Genomic DNA, 20,435 nt, shown 5'->3' with positions numbered 1-20,435 from the left:
TTCTAGTTAAGAGTCATGGAAAAGGCATCTGTTATATATGAATTGCAGACTATAAGAACTTTGACAGTTCATAGACGAGACTTAATTTATTAAACTAAGTTTCTAATATAAACAGTAATTCGTTTCAGGCACTGACACTGAAGGTCTGGCTTATGTGAACAAAATAAAGCGAACTCTATCGCTCTCTTGAAAATAAGCACAGAAAGAAAATAATCAAATGTGTCACAGTAGTAAACATCACTAATACGACCATGTCCCATGTACGTGGGCAAAGTCACCATTTTCCCTTCTTTACCCTTATAGGTTAAGTTCAAAGAGGCACTTGTGCATTAGCAATCTCATCCATTGACTTCCCTGGTCTTTGAATCAGGCCCTGTGGCAATAGGGTAGTTATCAGTGTTACAATATAAAGCTGACATTATTGTAAAAATTCAATCCTTTGGATGTGCATTGTCCTTGAGATCAAGGATAGCTCTTGTCATTCATCCCAGTAAAACTACAATTTGAAATCTTCAGAGTAACACTCATATCCAGAGGCCACAATGGTCAGTAAGATGGCAAGTCAAGAATAAATGTGAGATAAATGCCTCGAGGCTGTTGGCCTCATCCTTTGTGTGACCCAGGGAGTGTGTTATTTCAGAATTAATTAGGGTGCCTTACACATGCTTATGGTTTAAAATTAAACATAGGATTTTAATGATATATGTTTCAATATGAGGAAACTCCACCTTTTGTACAGTATATATGGTTATAAGTATATCTCATATATACAAATATCCACCAAACTCTCTGGGCTAGATCCTCAGATGGGGTAAGTTGGCCTAGAATACTGACCTCAAAAGAGCTAAGCCAATTTACACCAGATGAGAATATATACACACACACACACAGGGCCGGCTCCAGGCTGAGCAAGCTGGTGCTTGGGGCGGCAGATTGTTGGAGGCGGCATTCCGCCCAATCCTAGGGCAGCACGGCCACTTTTTTGTTGTTGCTGGTTTTTTTTGTTCTTGTTCCGCACCAGCCGCCCTGTAGGGGGCGGTGGCGCAGAGAACCAGAGCGCCCTGCAGGGCAGTCCTCTTCCTTCCCTTCCCGCCGACCGGAGCGCAGCCCTCGCGGCAGGCGGCAGGAGGCGGCGCAGCGGGAGGGGCCGCACAGCAGCGCCCCCGCTGTAGCCCTGGCTGCCCCCTTCTCTCTCTCTCTCCCCCCTCCCCGCCGGTCCCCCTGCACCCGTGCTCCGGCCGCACCGCAGGTTTTTTTTGTTTTTGTTTTTTTTTTGCTTTGCCGTTCTGGCCGCCCTGTTTTTTTTTTTTTTGCTTGGGGCGGCCAAAAAGCCAGAGCCGGCCCTATATATATATGCATATAACAAAATTAATCCTTGAGGGCATGCATTATGTGACCCAACAGAGTTTGGCATTGTTGCCATGAAAACTGAGTGTCAGTTCACAAAAGAAGCCAAATACTCATTGCTCATGCTCAGATGCTTTGTGCTGTCAATAAATGGCTGACAGAATTACAGTAAAACTTCACTTAGAGCCAAATTAATCTCTGGTCTCAAGCGGGCATAACTCCCATTGAGAGAATTACAATGGCATAGTTCAAGGCTGAATTAGACCCATAGGAGAAATTCTGGCTCATGTGATTTCAGCAGGATTTCACCCATAATTTTTAAATGACATGATAAAATGTGGATCATAAGGGGTAGCTGGGAAGGTTGGCAAAAGTAACAAAACCCAGTGACCCCTGGGACCCAGGAGAGTATGCTAAGTAGAGGAAAAGAGAAGCCCTTTACCCTTCTACTGCCTGCAACTACTCCCTCTCCTCTAGCACCAGCATATTTGCACTTTGCTTGCTGAACATTCATGCACATCCAAGAGTGTCTACCCATAGGCTTTACAACATCTACTGTACTTGCTCAGTGCACCGTTTTCAAAAGATCCCAATTTTTATTAACTCAAACCCATCTTTATGCACCAAAGCAATAATCCTCAGGGACAACTAGGATTCTGATCCAGCAAATCACATAAGCATGTGCTTGTTTAAACACGAGTAATTCTAGTGAAATCCATAGAACCACTCAAGTCTGTAGGTAGGCCTGTGCCTAAGTGTTTGAGTTTATACCCACACCAGCTTTCAAGCACTAGTTATGCTGGTGTCTTGACTGAAAATATGTCGTTATTACAGTTTTTTTTAAATGGGGAAATTGTGTCTTTTGTTATCCTCATATAACTCAAACACACTCACACTTTCAACCTTGGTCAAAGACTGAGTCTGGAAAGTTTCAGTCCATAGGGCTTATTTTTCAGGAAATTGTGGAAAGAAAGGATTATAATAGAAACCATTCTGCATCCTTTTCTGTAGCAGTATGTAATATCCGTACTGCCCCATCTATTTGCAGTTGAGCAGCAGCATGCATCAAGGCGCTGAATGTGCAAGAGTAGTGCAAGGACTAGCATGGCCTTGTCATGAGACATTGGTCCTGGAAATGAAGCTCCAAATGTCAAAATACTCCGCTCTCACCGGCAGACAGCACAAGGTAGATTTTGCTCTGCATTTGTTGAGATCGAGGCTCTGCTGCTCTGCACTGCCAAACTCAGTTAATTGCTTGATTCTATATTCCATTTGACTGAGAACACAACACAGGGTCTATAAAATCATTAATTGAATTACTATTGTGGAATAAGTAGTGCATCAATTTGAATTCACCAGATCATCTTCCCTCCCCCTCCCGCCCAATTTAGAGACCAATCCCAGCGCTGATATGCGTATATTCTTGGAAGGAGGCTCAATAAATAGATCTCTATTCTAGCTAACCAAATTTATTTTTCCAGCTGTTCTGCTGCTGTGTTAGTTTGAAGTCAGCATTACAATTTCCTATCTGCAACATAAAATATGCTCTGCCCTGTATATTGTTTTGACACTTCTTTTATAACATCACCACATTAAGTGGCACTGAAGTCAATGGAAAAACCTCCCATTAATATGTAATGGGTTTTGGATCAGGGCCTAATATTGCTATATTATATACCTGGATAATGTAATCCCCTCCCTCCCTCCCCTTCACTTTTGCTTTTCTTGGGCAATTTAGGGCAATGTGTGTGTGTCCTATAAGTTATGCTTTTTGGATGTGGGTTCTTGCTGCACAAATCATTTTTACAACTTCACCAGTAAGTGTACATCAAGTTTTTTGTGGGCCTTATTGGCTGAACTGGCAAGAGCTGATCATTGCTTTCACGGGGAAAGTGCTGGCTCTGGAAGCGTGGTCCATTCCACCTAAACTTTGCATGAAAACATTCCTTATCTGATTGCATTTTCTGACATACTTTATGGTGCAGATTCTCCATTGCCCTGCATCTTGCATAGTCATTTAGCCCAATGCAAAATGGGCATGAACGTTATCAGGTGAGAATGGCAGTATTTCACATCCACTTTGCATTGGAGTAAACACTACACAAGGTGCAGGGCAATGGAGAATGAGGACAATGCTGTCAGGCTGGTAAATCAAAAGAACAGGAGTACTTGTAGTACCTTAGAGACTAACAAATTTATTTGAGCATAAGCTTTTGTGGGCTACAGCCCACTTCATCGGATGCATAGAATGGAACATACAGAAAGAAAATATTTATACATACAGAGAACATGAAAAGGTGGAAGTACCCATACCAACTGTAAGAGGCTAATTAATTGAGACGCTATTATCAGCAGGGGAGAAAACCTTTTGAAGAGATAATCAAGATGGCCCATTTCGGACAGTTGACACAAAGGTGTGAGGATACTTTAACATGGGGAAATAGATTCAATTAGTGTAATGACCAAGCCATTCCCAGGCTCTGTTCAAACCTAAGTTAATGGTATCTAGTTTGCATATTAATTCAAGTTCAGCAGCTTCTCATATGCATCCGAAGAAGTGGGCTGTAGTCCACGAAAGCTTATGCTCTAATAAATTTGTTAGTCTCTAAGGTGCCACAAGTACTCCTGTTCTTCTTTTTGCGGATACAGACTAACACGGCTGTTACTCTGAAACTTGTCATTGGAGTCTGTTTTTGAAGCTTTTCTGTTGCAAAATTGCCATTTTAACGCCTGTCACTGAGTGATTAGAGAGGTTGAAGTGTTCTCCTACTGGTTTTTAAATGTTATGATTCCTGATGTCAGATTTGTGTCCGTTTATTCTTTTGCGTAGAGACTGTCCAGTTTGGCCAATGTACATGGCAGAGGGGCATTGCTGGCACATGATGGCATATATCACATTGGTAGATGTGCAGGTGAACGAGCCCCTGATGGCGTGGCTGATGTGATTAGGTCCTATGATGGTGTCACTTGAATAGATATGTGGACAGAGTTGGCAGTGGGGTTTGTTGCAAGGATAGGTTCCTGGGTTAGTGTTTTTGTTGTATGGTGTGTGGTTGCTGGTGAGTATTTGCTTCAGGTTGGGGGTCTGTCTGTAAGCGAGGACAGGTCTGTCTCCCAAGATCTGTGAGAGTGAGGGATCATCTTTCAGGATAGGTTGTCGATCTTTGATGATGCGCTGGAGAGGTTTTAGTTGGGGGCTGAAGGTGACTCAAAAGAGTTTATCATTTAATCTCTGGGGCTGTCACCACTATTTCAGTGGAGAAAAAAATTGGTTAAACCTTATGTAATTTTTCACAGTTCAAGAGAAAATCCTTGGGTATTTTAATTGTGTTAGATAAATATTGACATTCTTATCAGATTTATTTTCTCTAAGTTCATATCGTACAACAAAGTCTGCTTTGACAAACACTAGGAAACAGGTAACTGTGGTTTGCAAAAATAAATATCATCTAGACCAGTGGTTCTCAACCAGGGGTATGTGTACCCCCGGGAGTACGCAGAGGTGTTCCAGGGGGTACATCTACTCATCTAGATATTTGCCTAGTTTTACAACAGGCTACATAAAATGCACTAGCAAAGTCAGCACAAACTAAAATTCCATACCGACGATGACTTGTTTATACTGCTCTATATTTTATACACTGAAATGTAAGACAATACTTATATTCCAGTCGATATATTTTATAATTATATGGCAAAAATGAGAAAGTAAGCAATTGTTCAGCAATAGTGGGCTTTGCCACTTCTTTATTTTTATGACTGATTTTGTAAGCAAGTAGTTTTTAAGTGAGGTGAAACTTGGGGGTACGCAAGACAAATCAGAAAGGGGTACACTAGTCTGGAAAGGTTGAGAGCCACTGATCTAGACAAATATGGAATTGTCCAGTTTTTATGGAATAATAATTGTGGGTGAAACAAACATTTATGGAGTCTGCGTCGGGAACTGGTAAGAGAAATACACAGTGTGTCATTACCAATGGAATACTGCAGCCCTGATCCTGACACCTGCTCTGTGCAGGTGGACCTTTGTGCCTCTACAGAGCCCCATTCACTTCACTTGGGTTCATGGGCCTTTGCATAGGCACAAGGATTTGCCCTGTAGGACTGGGGCTTTACACTCACCATTACATTTACTGTGGCATTTGAAGTATTTCCCATTTTAAAACACAGACACTGTGGAAACTGTAAATACTACAGCATAGATAATGTAGATTGTCAGTGTCCAGCCCACTGGAAGAGATGCTATCAAATTTACGACTCTGCCTTCATTTTCACAAGATACATTGACTTTGCAGTCTCTGATAAAAGATATGCGCAGTTCATGTAAAAGCAAAGCATCAGAACCTCAACAAATCAACACAGTTCCACCCACTCCAGTGGGCAGCTTGACTTCAATGGAGCTCTAACAATTCACACCAGTTCAGGGTGTGGATCAGTGTATTGCATTTTTAGCTATTATTGCAAAGAAGAGGAGGAAGAATCACAAAGAACAATAAAAACTTCCTGCTTTGTTCTCAAAACAAAAATACAAAACCAAAAAACCAAACCCCAAATAACATGTTTTTAATGTCCTGATGCAAAAGGGATTTAATGCCATTTCCACATCCATTAAGCAAAGAATTTTGCATGTTCCATCACAAAGAGTGAGCATTTTCAACAGCTTTTACTTAAATTAAAATGACAGGTTACCACCGCACAACGTTGTTAATCTTTTTCCTAAAAGCTTAATGTTACTACTTAGTAGTTTACTAATAAATCAAAGAAAATATGTAATGTCGTTTTAGCTTAGACATAGATGAATGACTTTTCAGTATTTACAAAGTTGTAAAACAGGTACTGTCATGGCATTCTGCAAAAGAAATAAGAATTTGAATGGTAGTTGTACTCCTTTCTACCCTAAGGCCACGATGTATTACACTGTTCACATATTTTAAAAACAATTCAATAATCTGTCAGATACACACTGCTAGCACCAGGCTTCCAATTGTCTTTCATGTAAGATGTATTATGGATGGTCTTTAATTTTCACATGTTCTATCATTTTGAGTCTGTTTTCTATGGTGTTTTTTTCCTATCTTGGCGCTCACTCCCCACCCCACTTACCCAATCTCTTTTGTCCTTTGTTTTAAAGTTTTAAATGTGTATTTGTTGTTTAGTCTTCTTGCGTGTCCTTTTGCCATTGTGTGTCTATCATGCATTGTGTCTATCTTGTTAGGTTACTGATTTCTTTGTCCAAAAATTACATTTAAAATATGGGTCTTTATGTATTCTGGTGTCTTTTAAAAACCCAATTTTCCTAAAGAAATTGATTTTCAAGTGCCTAAATAGGAGGTGCTGTTCCAAAGTTGTTACAATACTATCACCACACATGAAATGGCTGAGTAGGATGGAGATAAACAGAGCTGCGAAGAGGAAGGAAATGAATTCTTGTGTTTTAACCTGGCTGGTAGTCAGCAAGGAGCAGGTGATTTTGCTACGTTACTCTGTCATCAATTTGCCCATTCCGATTTTCAAGCCAGCCGTGTCGATGATTCAAACTCAGCAGTTTTCTCCTACTCCTTTCTTTATCTAAGTACAGTAGGTGCCATTAAAGGTCAGCATTCATCAAGAATTGCCATACAGTGGCATCAGAAATATTGCAGTCCTTGGTCTGTCTACTGGAGACTGAGCAAGCTGCTCAGATACCACCGCGAAAGGAGACAACACGGAGAGATTGCTAGTAGATTTCAAATGTGATGGGCTATGTTAGGTGACCATTTATCTACTGGAACAAGACCACAACATTATCTCAGATGGTCCCAATTCTGAAGTCACTTGAAGTATTTAAAATGCTAACCTCTTTGGAGCAGGTACCATAAAGCTTAATTCTCCAGTCACACCAGAATAATTCCACCGACTACAGTGGAAGTGGGAGGACAATCGGGCCCAGCCTTATTGTCTGTCTTTATGGAGTGCCTACCACACCTTTGAGCCCTCTAAAATCATAGTATTCATACTGGATTTGGCCCATGGTGTCTGTCTTAACACATCCATTTGAACACCTAGCCCTTTTAAAGCTGCTGTTTCTAGACATCACATCTACTGATAGCAAAGTGCTTCTTTCTTCGGGCTCTTTTGTATGTGTGACATGATTAGTCTTGTATAAATACAATGCATCTCTGGAGAGAAGAGATGACCTCTTAATAGAAAATATCCACTCCGGCTGCTGATACTCAGCTACCACGTGTAATTATTCTTTGGCTCTTTACAGCGCTTTCACAGAAAGGGATTATTAAATGCGTTCGCAGCGTTGTGAACAGGAACACTGATGAAACACATGGGGCTGATTCTGTTCTCACTTACCCTGGTGAGTTCAGTGGGGTTACAGTGGTGGAAAATGAGTATCAGTGAGAGAGGAATCAGCCTTTATATTCGCAGCACATTTTAAAATAAAATCACAGATATTCAAACCAAGCGGAAATGTGCCTCTCATTAGTTAATTCACAGAGCTGATCTGTTCAGTTACATAACTTTTCTGATGCTAATTCATGAGTCTCTAGACTTAAACATATCAATTAACCTATTAAACGACTTAATTCATAGAAAATTTGCTTTAGAGAGAAGACCACACGCCATCCAATGTGTGCTGTCTCATAGTGGACTTCAGCCTGGGAGGAGCTAAGCACCTGCATTGATTTCAGTGAGTTGCAAGTGCTCAGAAACAAGATCTTACTCCACCCCTTGCAGCACATGCTGAGAATTTTAGACAAGGGATATTTGCAAAACAAACTGAACGGCGAGAGACATGCAGGCAAGATCAAAACACATTTTCTTCCTCTCTTCTCTCTGTCTTGCTGGCATACTCTGAAGAGGGGCCATGCTGAGAGGAGGGACATACCTAATTCTCATCAGGATAGGACACCTCTCATTGGGAGCACACACGAGATCTAAAGATCAGGTTTAAATTCGTTTTTTCTTCACAGTTTTAATCTCCTGTCCGAGTACAGTAGTAGCTGCCTAGGTAAAGATATGCACTAGACCCTAGACTTTGGGGTGCAGTCTGACTGCTTTGCATTGCTTCACCCTACCGGTGGATTGTGAAGCCAGTGTAGCTGGGCACACAAAGATAACCCTCCAAACATAAATGGTAAGTAGTGGTTCATATGCCAGCAGCAGGAAGCGGGGGCATAAATGATGTCACTAGGAAGAAAATGTAGGTATGACCAGCGCTTCCTTACATCCTTCTGACCCTAAATCCACATTTCCCTTTGGGGATGCTGACAGCCAGCATAAATTAGGGTGGTGCTGAGAACCAGCACACAGATAGACTGGCAATGGGAGAGTGCAAAGGCCACTACTGCACCCCCATTCTGAGGGGCACTGTGCCATAGCCAAGGATCTAGGTCAAAACAGCTGCATAAGTTTGAAGCACTGGTTGTTTTCAAAAATTTCCAGAGAAGTCCTTGAAAGTATTCATCAAGGGTGAGCCAGGAAACTTAATCTGTAAAGGCAAACCCCCAGGACAGATTTTTTCAGGGACTTCAACTCATTGGAATATGGGTCTTGCTGCAGTCAACCCACATTTCATATAGGACTCAATCTTATAAGGTGCTGAGTGCCTCTTGCAAGACATTGGGTGCCCTCAACTCGCATTGGTCTCAGTTCAACTGAATATGATTAGCACTGTGTAAATCACAAAAGACCTACTCAATTGCCCATTGAATTCAATAGAAGACTTCTATTGACTTGAGTGGGAATTGGATCATGTGGTAGGCAGAGTATTCTAATAGGATGAGATGAGCCTCAAAAGACACTATTCACGTACATTTTGAAAATAGGCGATTTTTAAATTTTCAAATGTTTCAAATATCCACTTCAAGACGGCATTACGAGACTTTCTCCGCTCATTTTATACTGTTCTCTTTTGGCACATTTTGTATGATCTCCCTCCCACCCTTTTTTTTTTCTTGGGCTATTCTAGTCTATATAGCCTTGCCTTGCTTACCTCCCATTGTCAGATGTACTGAGATGTCACCAATGTGTTTAGCACATTTCTGTAATCAAGATCTGTAAGTTGCAGTGACTTCTATTGCCAAAGAGGTAGGAATAGGCAGCATCTATCTTTAAAAATTGTCAGTGACAGAGCAGAAGGTTCTCCTTTTCAAAGAATAGTTCCTCCAGGGGGCGGGGGGGAGGAAGAAAGCAGTGCGTAAAACAGAATGAGAAATAACTCATTCAAAACTCACCTCCCTTGTCCTAGTCACTTAAGAGCTACTTGAGCACATTCTTCACTCCAATTGCCTTGACTCCCTCAGAGCCAGCTGTCTCCTTGACCCACCGTCTGGCTGCTACCTCCTCCACTAAACAGCACTCGTCAACGAGCTCTTCCTGGCTAAGTCCAAGGGCATCTTCTCCATCCTCATTCTTCCCAATTTGTTTGCCACAGTCAACAAATCGTCTTCCACTCTGTCCCCTCTCTGGCTTTTTGAGACTCTGCTTAATTGTTTCTGCTTCTCTGAGCACTCTCTCATTTCCTCTCTCTAGACTTTGTTTCTGTATGATCTCATCTGCTCTCATTGTTTCAACCATGCTGTATTGACTGGCTTCTATATTGTGTATTGACAGACTACCTGTCTGCCCATCATGTCTCCAGTGGAGCTCCACATCTACAGCAGTCTCACAGGTAGCTTTTCCTGGCTGATCTACTACCCAATAAGCCACCTGCTACTGTACAGTGCCAACTCTTACCTGTAGTACTAGGTGCCTTTATTACTTATTACTACATCCTTGATAATTTTGCTTCCTGCCCTCTCTAGTAGATTACTTTACCTTCCTTCTATTACATTACTTTACTTTAGCCTGTATGAATGATCTGTAATAATATTGTTCTAAGGGGCAACATTTTCAAAAGCACCTCAATCTCAGAGAGGCCTAAATCAAATTTAGCTTCCACTTAGACTTGGATCCTTGTAAATATTTTACATAAAAATTATTTTGGTATTTACAAAGTGTTTTAAATGTACATTTAACATAGATTTTTTAATAAGAGTTATGTTCCAAATACCAACTGGTATAGCCGTTAACGCACGTTTGCAACTTTAGCAAGGTGAAATCAGATGAGCTGTTGAGACACACAATTTTCATTTAAAGTATTATTCAGAGTTCCAATCACTATGTATTTTTCAGTGTGCAATAGGTGGCAGTCGAGAAAAAAGGCTGAGACTACGATGATTTAGAATTTGGAATATGCAGTTGACTTCTTTCAATCCCTTTGCAGAATTTGTTGCTACCTGCTCACTAGAGAACTTTCCTAGAAAAGGCAACCTGGTAAAGATAAGGCTAGATGAAATAAGCGACTCGTGTATGAATGATTAACAGGTTAGAGGCCTTACATAGATTTGCGGTCTTAACCAGCAGAATGAATTGACAAGTTTGAGGACTACTGGGTTGTTGTAGACCAAATCAGTTTCAGCTGGTGAAGTATTGCTCTCCCTCTCTCTGCTTTGTATTTACAAACAGCCATTTCCAATGACTGTAGTCATATCAGAGTTCTACTAAATTGACAGCAAGAGCCATACCATTTTGCATGAGTCATTCATTTGACTTTTGTTCCGAAATGAAATGAGAGCTTGGGATTCGCGTACTATATAGTGCCAGCCAATCATGCAAGTATCCCTCACTTTTCTTAGTTTCGTTGCCTGAGAGGGATGTGTACAGAATATGAACACCTAAATCCTTAATATAAAGGCTTTGAAATACCTTTTATATAAATGTTTAGTGCTTATTTCCTAAACCATAGCTGAGTACACTAGAAGTCAAGATGAGTTTTGAAAAATGGAAGGATAGAAGAAGCTAAGAGTTATGATCCTTTTAAACAGTGTCTTGGATGCAGCACTTTTTTTTTATTACCTTTTCTAAGTTACTGAAAAACACGAAAGGTAAATTCTGCCCACCCCATAGCATCCCAGCCTCTACAGGTGGCTTAGTTATCTACTGTGAACGAGTTATCTGACACATATCACTTTTCTGTTCATGAATTGTTCACAGCTGAGTTCTAATTTCTGAGATTGTAGTTTGTATTTGCAAGTACTTGTTACGCAGAGAGGCTGAAAAGTGATCATATATTGGGTATTACAAAGTGTTCACTTGAATTGTTTGATATTTCTTATTTCTGGTGTGAGGGTTAACTTAAATCACATGGTACTGTTTCTGCCACCTGGATAGGTGATGGAATAACAAACAAGCTGTAATGAATTCAAGTTCTTGTTTGTGTACAAAAACTCTTGTTTCCATGGGGGCTATATACATTAGCCCCAAACTGCCCTATCTGAGATATTTGTGCATACAAAATGCCATGCATGTGAATTTTCACAAAAAGAGGACAAAGGATAGAGGCATTATCAAACAAAAACTGCTATTTGGGATTCAAATAGCTGTTTGCAAAATCACATCCACTGATCACAATAAGAAGAACAGGAGTACTTGTGGCACCTTAGAGACAATGTTATTCAACTGCAGAGGAAACTAGATTTGGGAGCCCACCAGGCATAGGTGCTGAAACTAGGAGTAAGGTGGGGGAGGGGGTCTTGCCACATGCCCTGGCTTTAAATGGTTTCCATTTTATACAGGGTTTACAGTTTGATTCAATGGCTTTCACCACCCCCACTATGAAACATTTTTCAGCACCCCTACCACCAGAAGATGCTGTGATAGGTTCCTGTGCTCTGCCTTGTAGGAAAGAGTAGGAGCTGGGCCTGTGAATCATGACAGCCTTAAGTCAGTGTCATTCGCATGCTATGTGCTGGGAAACTAGGGAAATAAAACAGAAAAATACTACAAAAGCTACTCTGCTAGATCAATACTGAGAAGAAGGGACTCAAGCTGTAGGTATTCATGGTTTACCATATTCTTTTTAATGTAGCAAATGTTTCCCATTACACTCTATTTCTTGGAAAGCTACGTGCTGCAAAAAGGAGTCTTCATTGTAAATTGACATCAAACTTATTCTAACCATGGGAGAGACAATTTAATTACAAACACTAATTCTTACCTCAACCTCACTAATTTTTAATTTTACTTAATAATAGTGAAAACCAACACTGAGAAAAAATGCAGGAGATTAAATACACCACAAAGAAATTGCTAGATTTTCTATTCAAAAGTATGCAGCAGCTTTTATGTGTGTTCTCTCTCTTATATATATATCCCACAGCACTAATAATAAAAGAAGGTTAGGGAAGAAAGCCATGTAATCACTTTCTCTATGGCTCCATTAAATGAACACTTTCTGAACATATCAACACAAGAAACAAAACAAAGCCAGCAAACATGTGCTGTACATACTATCGTAGTGGGAGTTTGGGGTGCGAAACCAGTCCTGGTTCTAATGGAAAGAGCAGCATAGGAATTATTCCAGAATCAAATCATTTTTCTTACAGTCAAAGCTTCTTTCGTACTGCTTTAGAACTACATCCATGCTTCATTTATGTGCACTTTGCCACAAAATCATTAAACATAGTCAAGATATACTGAGACTCAAATGTTCAGAATTTCACAAGCATGAATTGTGTGCACAAAATATATGTGCATAATTTGCATTCACAACTACATTTTCTACCAACTGAAAATTACCCACAGCTGACAACAGGGGCAGCCAAACGGGTACTAAACACATTAGTTGGAAATGTAGCCAAGGACAAACTGTATATTTGAACAATGGTTTCTGAAATGGTGCTGAACTTTTTGTCTTCAGCTATACTTGCAGTTAAAACCATGTTCAGCACTGATTCAGCTGCAACTGTTCCAAATACCCTGGTGGTCACAGGTAATTTTACTAGTGTAGATGAGGCTTTCCTGTGACTGCATGTGAAATAATAATTCCATGCACAAATGACCAGATAATCACTGGAAAGGGTCACTTGTATGTCATTGTTGGACTGGTCTTTTCCATGTATAGTTCCTGCATGTACAAATTATGCACATGCTTATTTGTACATGCACAATTCTTAAAGTTTGGGCTCTAGCAAAATTTGGAGAAACAGAATGTTCTTTTCCAGATTTGCTTATACAGATGTAATCATACCATATATTATCCATAGTTTCTCCATAGCTGAAATAGAGGAGAGGTCAGATCTTCTGTTACACAAATGTAGTGTCATTCTAGATGCTTAATTACGATGTCATTTTTAGCTGATAGTTTAGAAATCACGTAAGAAAACCTTCACCTGTTAACAATATTTTTCCACTTAGAAAAGTTCCTAAAGTTTATTGCCACATCAAATCCCATTTTAGAAAATAAGGAAATGTTAAAATTAAGAACTAATGTTCACATGAAAGAATTTTTTTCCTATTTCCTTCAGCAAACCAATAAATGTTTAACAGTTGAAACTGCTTTGAAAGAGCAATAAATTATTTCATGTATACATGGCAAATATTAAAACCAGAAGGTTTTGTAATATGGAGTCACTGGTAGTGAGATTCTGGTTTGCCTTTGTTAATTATCTACTTGTTATTAGCTTAGTCTCACTGAAGAGTAGATGATATCCCAGAGTTAAGGATTTCCTGCTCACAGGAAGTAATAATACAGTTTTATTGGGTGCTTGTTGAAAATGCATTTTTCTAGTTGTTTGCACTTAAGCAGTAAAGTTCTTATTTCACTGGACTCTTAAAAATTCAAAAGGTCTCTACACACAAGTTCTTCTTGACTATGATTCCATTTATTTACACTGCAATACCATCTATTCATTTCTACATGCGTTGAGTACACATACCTAGATGCTCAGCCACAGTGCTGTGCACGGGCGAAAAGATAACAACAAATATAACATTTAAAACAAGACTATCCCCCCTGGATAAAAACAGTCTCTGGTTAGAAATAGTGCCCCGTAATGCCTGCTGAACCTCTGAATCCCGACAAACTTCACTACCTTGCTCTGGCTTTCAGTCAAAAGGGACACCTAAATTATGTATCCCGGTCAAAGCCATGGTCCTCAGGCAGCACAGATAATGTCTAATGAGAAACAAGTTGGAGGCTATGTCTACACTACAAACTTTGGGCAAGTGGGCGGGTCTCAGCTGGGGGGCATTGCCAGGGCCGGCTCCAGGCACCAGCTTAGCAAGCAGGTGCTTGGGGCGGCCACTCCGGAGGGGGGCGGCACATCCAGCTATTCGGCAGCAATTCGGCGGAGGGTCCCTCACTCCCGCTCTGAGTGAAGGACCTTCTGCCGAATTGCCGCCGAAGTGCGGCAGATTGCGATCGTGGCTTTTTTGGGAGGGGAGGGGGGCTGCTTGGGGCGGCAAAAACCCTGGAGCCGGCCCTGGGTATTGCATTGGCAAGGGATGAAGGCATGGGACACAGGCCAGGGGTGTTGCACCGATAAGGGGTGGGGGGCACAGGTTGGGGCCTTGGAGAGAGGGCATAAAGAGCACCAGAGGGCCCGGGAAAGTGGGGGTACCTCACCCCCCAGCACCAACTGCTAGCACAGAACCCTTCACCCGCACTACCTCAGCTCTGCACCCAACAATGCCCTTCTCCCAGCCCTGCCCCACCCACTGGCCACAAACCTCCCTGAAGTTAATTTGCCAACGTCGGTCAAAGTGGCTAAAAGCCCATTCCAGCCTGTCTGCACCACTATTGTTACCCATGCTGGCTAGATTAAAACTAGTGTGGCTAGGCCTATCCCTGCTACAGCCACACCTTCGTTTCAAGTGAAGACACGCTCTAAAGAGCTGAAAGTATTACCCCAGCTGAGCCTCGGTGTCTTAGATTGCCACTGAAATACCGTTAAAAATTTAAATATCACCAGGTAAGCTTTGAAGTTAGCATCTCATTAAAGTGGCCAGGACACTCAACAGCAGAATTGATAGGCCTTTTGCTGCTGCTGTAATTTGGTTGAGGTAATTCTCTAGAAGACTAGTTAACATTACACACTTACACTGTGGCGGTTACCTTCATCAGAGAAAAAGCAAGGGAGATGGTTTGCAGACAGGCGAGAGGACGACAAAGGAGCCAGCTGCCCTGCTGCCGAAGGATAATTCAGAATTGCTGCCTGCAGGAGGAAGACTGGGCTAAAACATTAGGAAGTCCAGCCCAGAAAGTCACAAGGACAATGACCTGACAGGACAGGCATTCTCCCGGAATAGATGAATCCTGATGATTTAATGTTTTAACAATAAATGTCCTTCCCAAACTGGGATTCTAAATTGTGCATTCCCTATGGAGCACTTGTGTGGGTCCCTCTATGTTCAAACTGCTCTGGACCAAAAGGTCATGATTATTACTGTTACTTCTCTGCTGACCAGTAATAGGTGTTCAGTGTCTAGCAGGTTGTCTTCCTAGTGGTCAAGAAATGAGTGATGAGGGGTGACTGGATATACAGTAGAGCCTCACAGTTATGAATACCAGAGTTACGAACTGACCAGTCACTCACACATCTCATTTGGAACTGGAAGTACGCAATCAGGCAGCAGCAAGACCAAAAAAATAAAAATAAAAAAAAGCAAATGCAGTACAGTCCTGTGTTAAACATAAACTACTAAAAAAGTAGTTTTCTTCTGCATAGCAACATTTCAAATATTCTGCTGTAAACTTTTGAAAGAACCACCATACCATTTTGTTCAGAGTTACAAACATTTCAGAGTTACCAACAACCTCCATTCCCAAGGTGTTCATAACTCTGAGGTTCTACTGTACAGTGTTGTCAATTCTCATGATTGTATCAAAAGTCTCATGATTTTGGCTGTCTCTCTTAAATCTCCAGTTCCTGGAATCAAGAGATTACATGAGAATCTCAGCTTTCTTTAAAAAAAAAAAAAGTTTCTAGCTCTCATGGTTGCAGAGAAAACCTGAAAATGTGAAGCAAAGGCTCAGAAACCAGAAGGCAATGAAAAAGAACCCCATTTTGATTCTTTTTAAAAACTCCTGATTTGAAACCAATCTAATAATTTTGGGGAGCCTGACTCATAACTTTTGAATGCTGGGGTTGGTAATACTGGGTATAGTCTAAGTGAAACTTGTTTTATTTAGTCACATGTACACCAGTTCTTGAACACAGGTAGTCCAACAGTCTGCAGGCAATCCTCTCTGGCAAGGATCTCCGCCTAAACAACAATGCCCAGCTCCCAGACAGCAACTTTGCCTCAGGAACTGGCTCTAATGAGAGCCCTGGCAGAGTGCAAACTTCCTGCTGCTCACACACCTTCCTCCACACGGAGCCTTGCATAACCAAACCAACAATACACAAGTGTTTCTTCCCAAGACAGAACATTTGCTCACACGCTAAGCAAGGGAACTCGGATACCTCTGTGTAACACAGCACCATCTAGTGGATTTCTGCTGCTATTATTAGGACTACATCGGCATTTCCGTAATAAAACCCTATTTTCAGGAATATTTTGTGTGACCATAAAGCTACATTGTGAGCTTCAATATGGCTTTAAAACAAGGTCACAGCCAATTTCTTCACACCAATTTCCCCCAAATTAATTTGGCCTCTTTTGAGGCAATACAAACTTAAAAACAATAGAGCACTACTCCTTGTGGAAAGAGCTTCCATTTATCTAACGGAATAATGAGTTTGCTCACAAAGCCATAATTTGATAAGCAATAATCCTTCGTGTGAGGTAAGGGATCTTGCCAGTCTAAATTCAATTTCATCGCTGTGCATGCTTTCTACTACATGGGGGCTGCCTCCAATCCAGATGGGTATTTGGACCTCAGAAGTGGCAGCATGATGTTAATTTCAGCAATCTGTGGCAGGCCAGGTTTGGAGTTCCAGCCTCATTCAGGGGATGCAAGTTCTTTCCCGGATGACTTAAATAAGTTTCAGCTGGGAAAAAGAAGAGGGGTCATGACTGAATGAGAAATTTTGAACAAAAACATAATTTTACGACATTTCCCATGAAAAATTAGCATTTGTTAACAAACAACTTTAGTACTTTTTTGGAAACAATACAGTTACTATGTTATAGTGACGATTCATGTTACTCAATCATTTGGTACGTAATGGATGGTGAGTAAACAGTACAGAGGCATGCCTAAAGGAAAGATCTAAGAAAAGATTATATTTATGCATGTAAGAGTGGCTGAGGGAAATGTTAACTCAGTGAGGAGTTAAAGTCTGAGTTTAAGGCCAGCAGAGATCAACAGATCATCTGGTCTGACCTCCTGTATATCACTGGCCACCAACACCACCCAGCACCCATATACTAAACCTAACAAACAAATTTAGACCAAAGCATTTCAGCCCACGTGAGTTACACTGATGGTATTATAATGCAATAGCTTTGCAGTTGGTGCATATCAGCCATTTACTTCATCTCAAAATAAAATTAACTGGGTTTAAAAAAAAATCCTCAGTGAGCAGGGCCGGCTCCAGGCACCAGCTTAGCAAGCAGGTGCTTGGGGCGGCCACTCCGGAGGGGGGGCGGCACGTCCAGCTATTCGGCGGAGGGTCCCTCACTCCGGCTAGGAGTGAAGGACCTGCCGCTGAAGTGCCGCATATCGCGATCGTGGCTTTTTTTTGGGGGGGGGGTGGAGGGGGGCTGCTTGGGGCAGCAAAAACCCTGGAGCCAGCCCTGTCGGTGAGGCACAGAAAAATCTGAAATTTTACGCATGAAACACATGATAGCTTGAGTCTCATATGGCTTTTATCTTCATTAACCAGGAGACGCCTTATAATAATTCACTCCTGGATATGCCACTTAAAAGCTGTGACTTCAAGAGTAAAGATAAATGTACTGAGACCTAAAACCTACATTCTATTTATTGTATGGGCCACACTGAATCAGGAGTTTAATTATCAAACTAGATGACGTGCTATAATTAAGCGACTAATACAACAGAATCAGAGAAATGTAGGCCTGGAAGGAAGTTCAAGCTGTCACCTAGCCCAACCCCCCACCCTCACCCCTGCACTCAGGCAGGACTGAGTATACCTAGAACGGCTCTTCAAAGAGGGATCTTCAGACTCAGCAAGATTTTGACAAACAACCCAGTTACATTAAAATGCACCTCGTCATTCTTCTTACTACGGCTGCTAAAGGATGAGTGGTTGGAGTGTTCTTATCCCCACTGACCTCTGTCTGCTATCAAGGCCCCGTAGGGTCATATTCAGACAGCACAAGTTAAAGACACCTAAAGGCTGCTCTAATTTGTGCCGGGTTTGGCCCATTGCAGACTGGCCTCAAGATCAGGGCAGTACAAAGGTGGCTTCTTAGCTGCAGTGAGCTCTCTTTAGCTGCAGCTAAGACTCTAAGCTACTGTATTGATAATGGGCTGCAATATTTCTAATAGCAAATGTTTGGTTTAATACATGTGTATATTTGCCAACTCTAGTAAAGTAATAACCATTGTATCTCATTAATAATACAGTTACCATTCCACATGCAGACTGACTAACCAAAGGGATACAACCATCTTTCCCTCATCTATTATGTTTCTGTCCACAGAGACTTCTGAGTTAAGAGCTTGTTTATTTCTGGAAAGAGACATAGTCCAGATATGCAGAAAATAAACCTCCATATTAGGACCTCTTCAGTCTACTGTTTTGTTTTTTCTTCCTCAGTCATTTAACAGCATGTAATTTTGAAGGTCAGCTTTCTGCTCTTTATGCCTAAGTAATAGCCAGAAATTTACCAGTGGCCAAAGTCGGTGAGTGAGACATGACAAATCCCAGCCTGTAGGAAAGGAAAATAATTTAACATTTTCACAAAACCAAGACGATTTGAGAGGAGTATTTTTCTTCTTTTTTAAAAGGTCATTCAAAAGTTCGCACAGAAAAAAATAGTAGGGTTAAATACAACTGAGCTTCCACGGGAGGGTTTCAAGTATTCTTTCATTATGCCAGTCAGGAATTTAGCATAAATTTGAGTTTCCCTACAGAACAGGCCAGAATTTTGTTTAAATTAGAGCTTTTCATACTTCCAGTGTCTTTTGTACAGCACTTAACACCAGGAGGTCCTGGTTCAAGACTGGGGCTCCCAGCACTACCACCATTCAAATAAATAAGTAGTAATAAACCGACAAACTGAAGAACTCCTAGGAAGCTCACACAATGCTTTGGAGCTTGTAACCAGTTTTACTGAGAAAGGGGACGTTGGCTGGAAGACCGGATTTGAAGAGAGCCATAGGATTATTCAGCTTCCAGCAGGCCCCAGAAGTAGGCAGAAGGGATTTCTGCTGGAGGTGGGCTCTGACCAAGTGAACTAATTGTCAGCAGTGCTTATTTAGAGCCAGATGGTGACCTGCCCAGATGCTGCAGCCCAGGGAGGGAGGAGGCACAAAGCAAGCTGTCTGTGGGGACTATCTGTGTGGAAGGTGAGCTGGTGGGTGGGCAGGAAAGAAGCAGAGCCTGGACTCCCCTCCCCATAATGCACCTGCAGCAAAGCTGGGCCAGTGCCGAGGAAGAAATGATCTGTTACTGGTACAGAGCCGTAGCAGATTACGTCTCCACTGGAGCAATGCGAAAAGCAGGGCATGGCTCGGGCCTTTCACAGTCAGCACAGTCCCAGGTCTATGGCTGGGGTAGCTCAGCTTCATGCTGCCCCTTACTCAGAGCAGGTTACTACATCACAATGCAGCCCTCCTCATCCAATGTCTTCCATTTACTAGTCTCTTTGGCCCCCTCTGCGGGACCTTTCCGCTTCTGCTGTGGGGCTTTCAGGAGCGTCCAGGCTTCCTCACTCACGCTTCCTCCTCTTTGACAGCTCGGGAGGCAACTTCAACTTCCCGGTGGCTACCTCTCTTCTTCACAGCTGGGAAGAGAAGGCAGCAATGGGCTACACACTCACTTGCCCTTTCCTGGTTCTTCTCCTATATATGAAAGCAGGCAGAAAGCTGCTACAGCTAGACTGGAAAGTCCACACACGCCTCCTGCTTACCACTTCTTTCTGGGCCACCCACTAAGTCCTGCCCCTGGACAACATCTCTAATCATTCTCCCGCGAGAGTCCTCATGGCAATTTCATGCAATTGTCAGACTGGTGACAGCAGCTCAGGACTGATTCGTAAGGTTAGTGCGCCAGCGCCGATCAGAACTTGTAGCATTTTTATAAGTATCAAAATTATGTCCATTCCTAGCAATCAGCAGTCACAAATTTTTCATTCACTGA

The sequence above is a fragment of the Malaclemys terrapin genome, chromosome 11 (genome assembly GCF_027887155.1).
Source record: "Malaclemys terrapin pileata isolate rMalTer1 chromosome 11, rMalTer1.hap1, whole genome shotgun sequence".
Lineage (NCBI taxonomy): Eukaryota > Metazoa > Chordata > Testudines > Emydidae > Malaclemys > Malaclemys terrapin.
This window is presented reverse-complemented; position numbering follows the sequence as displayed.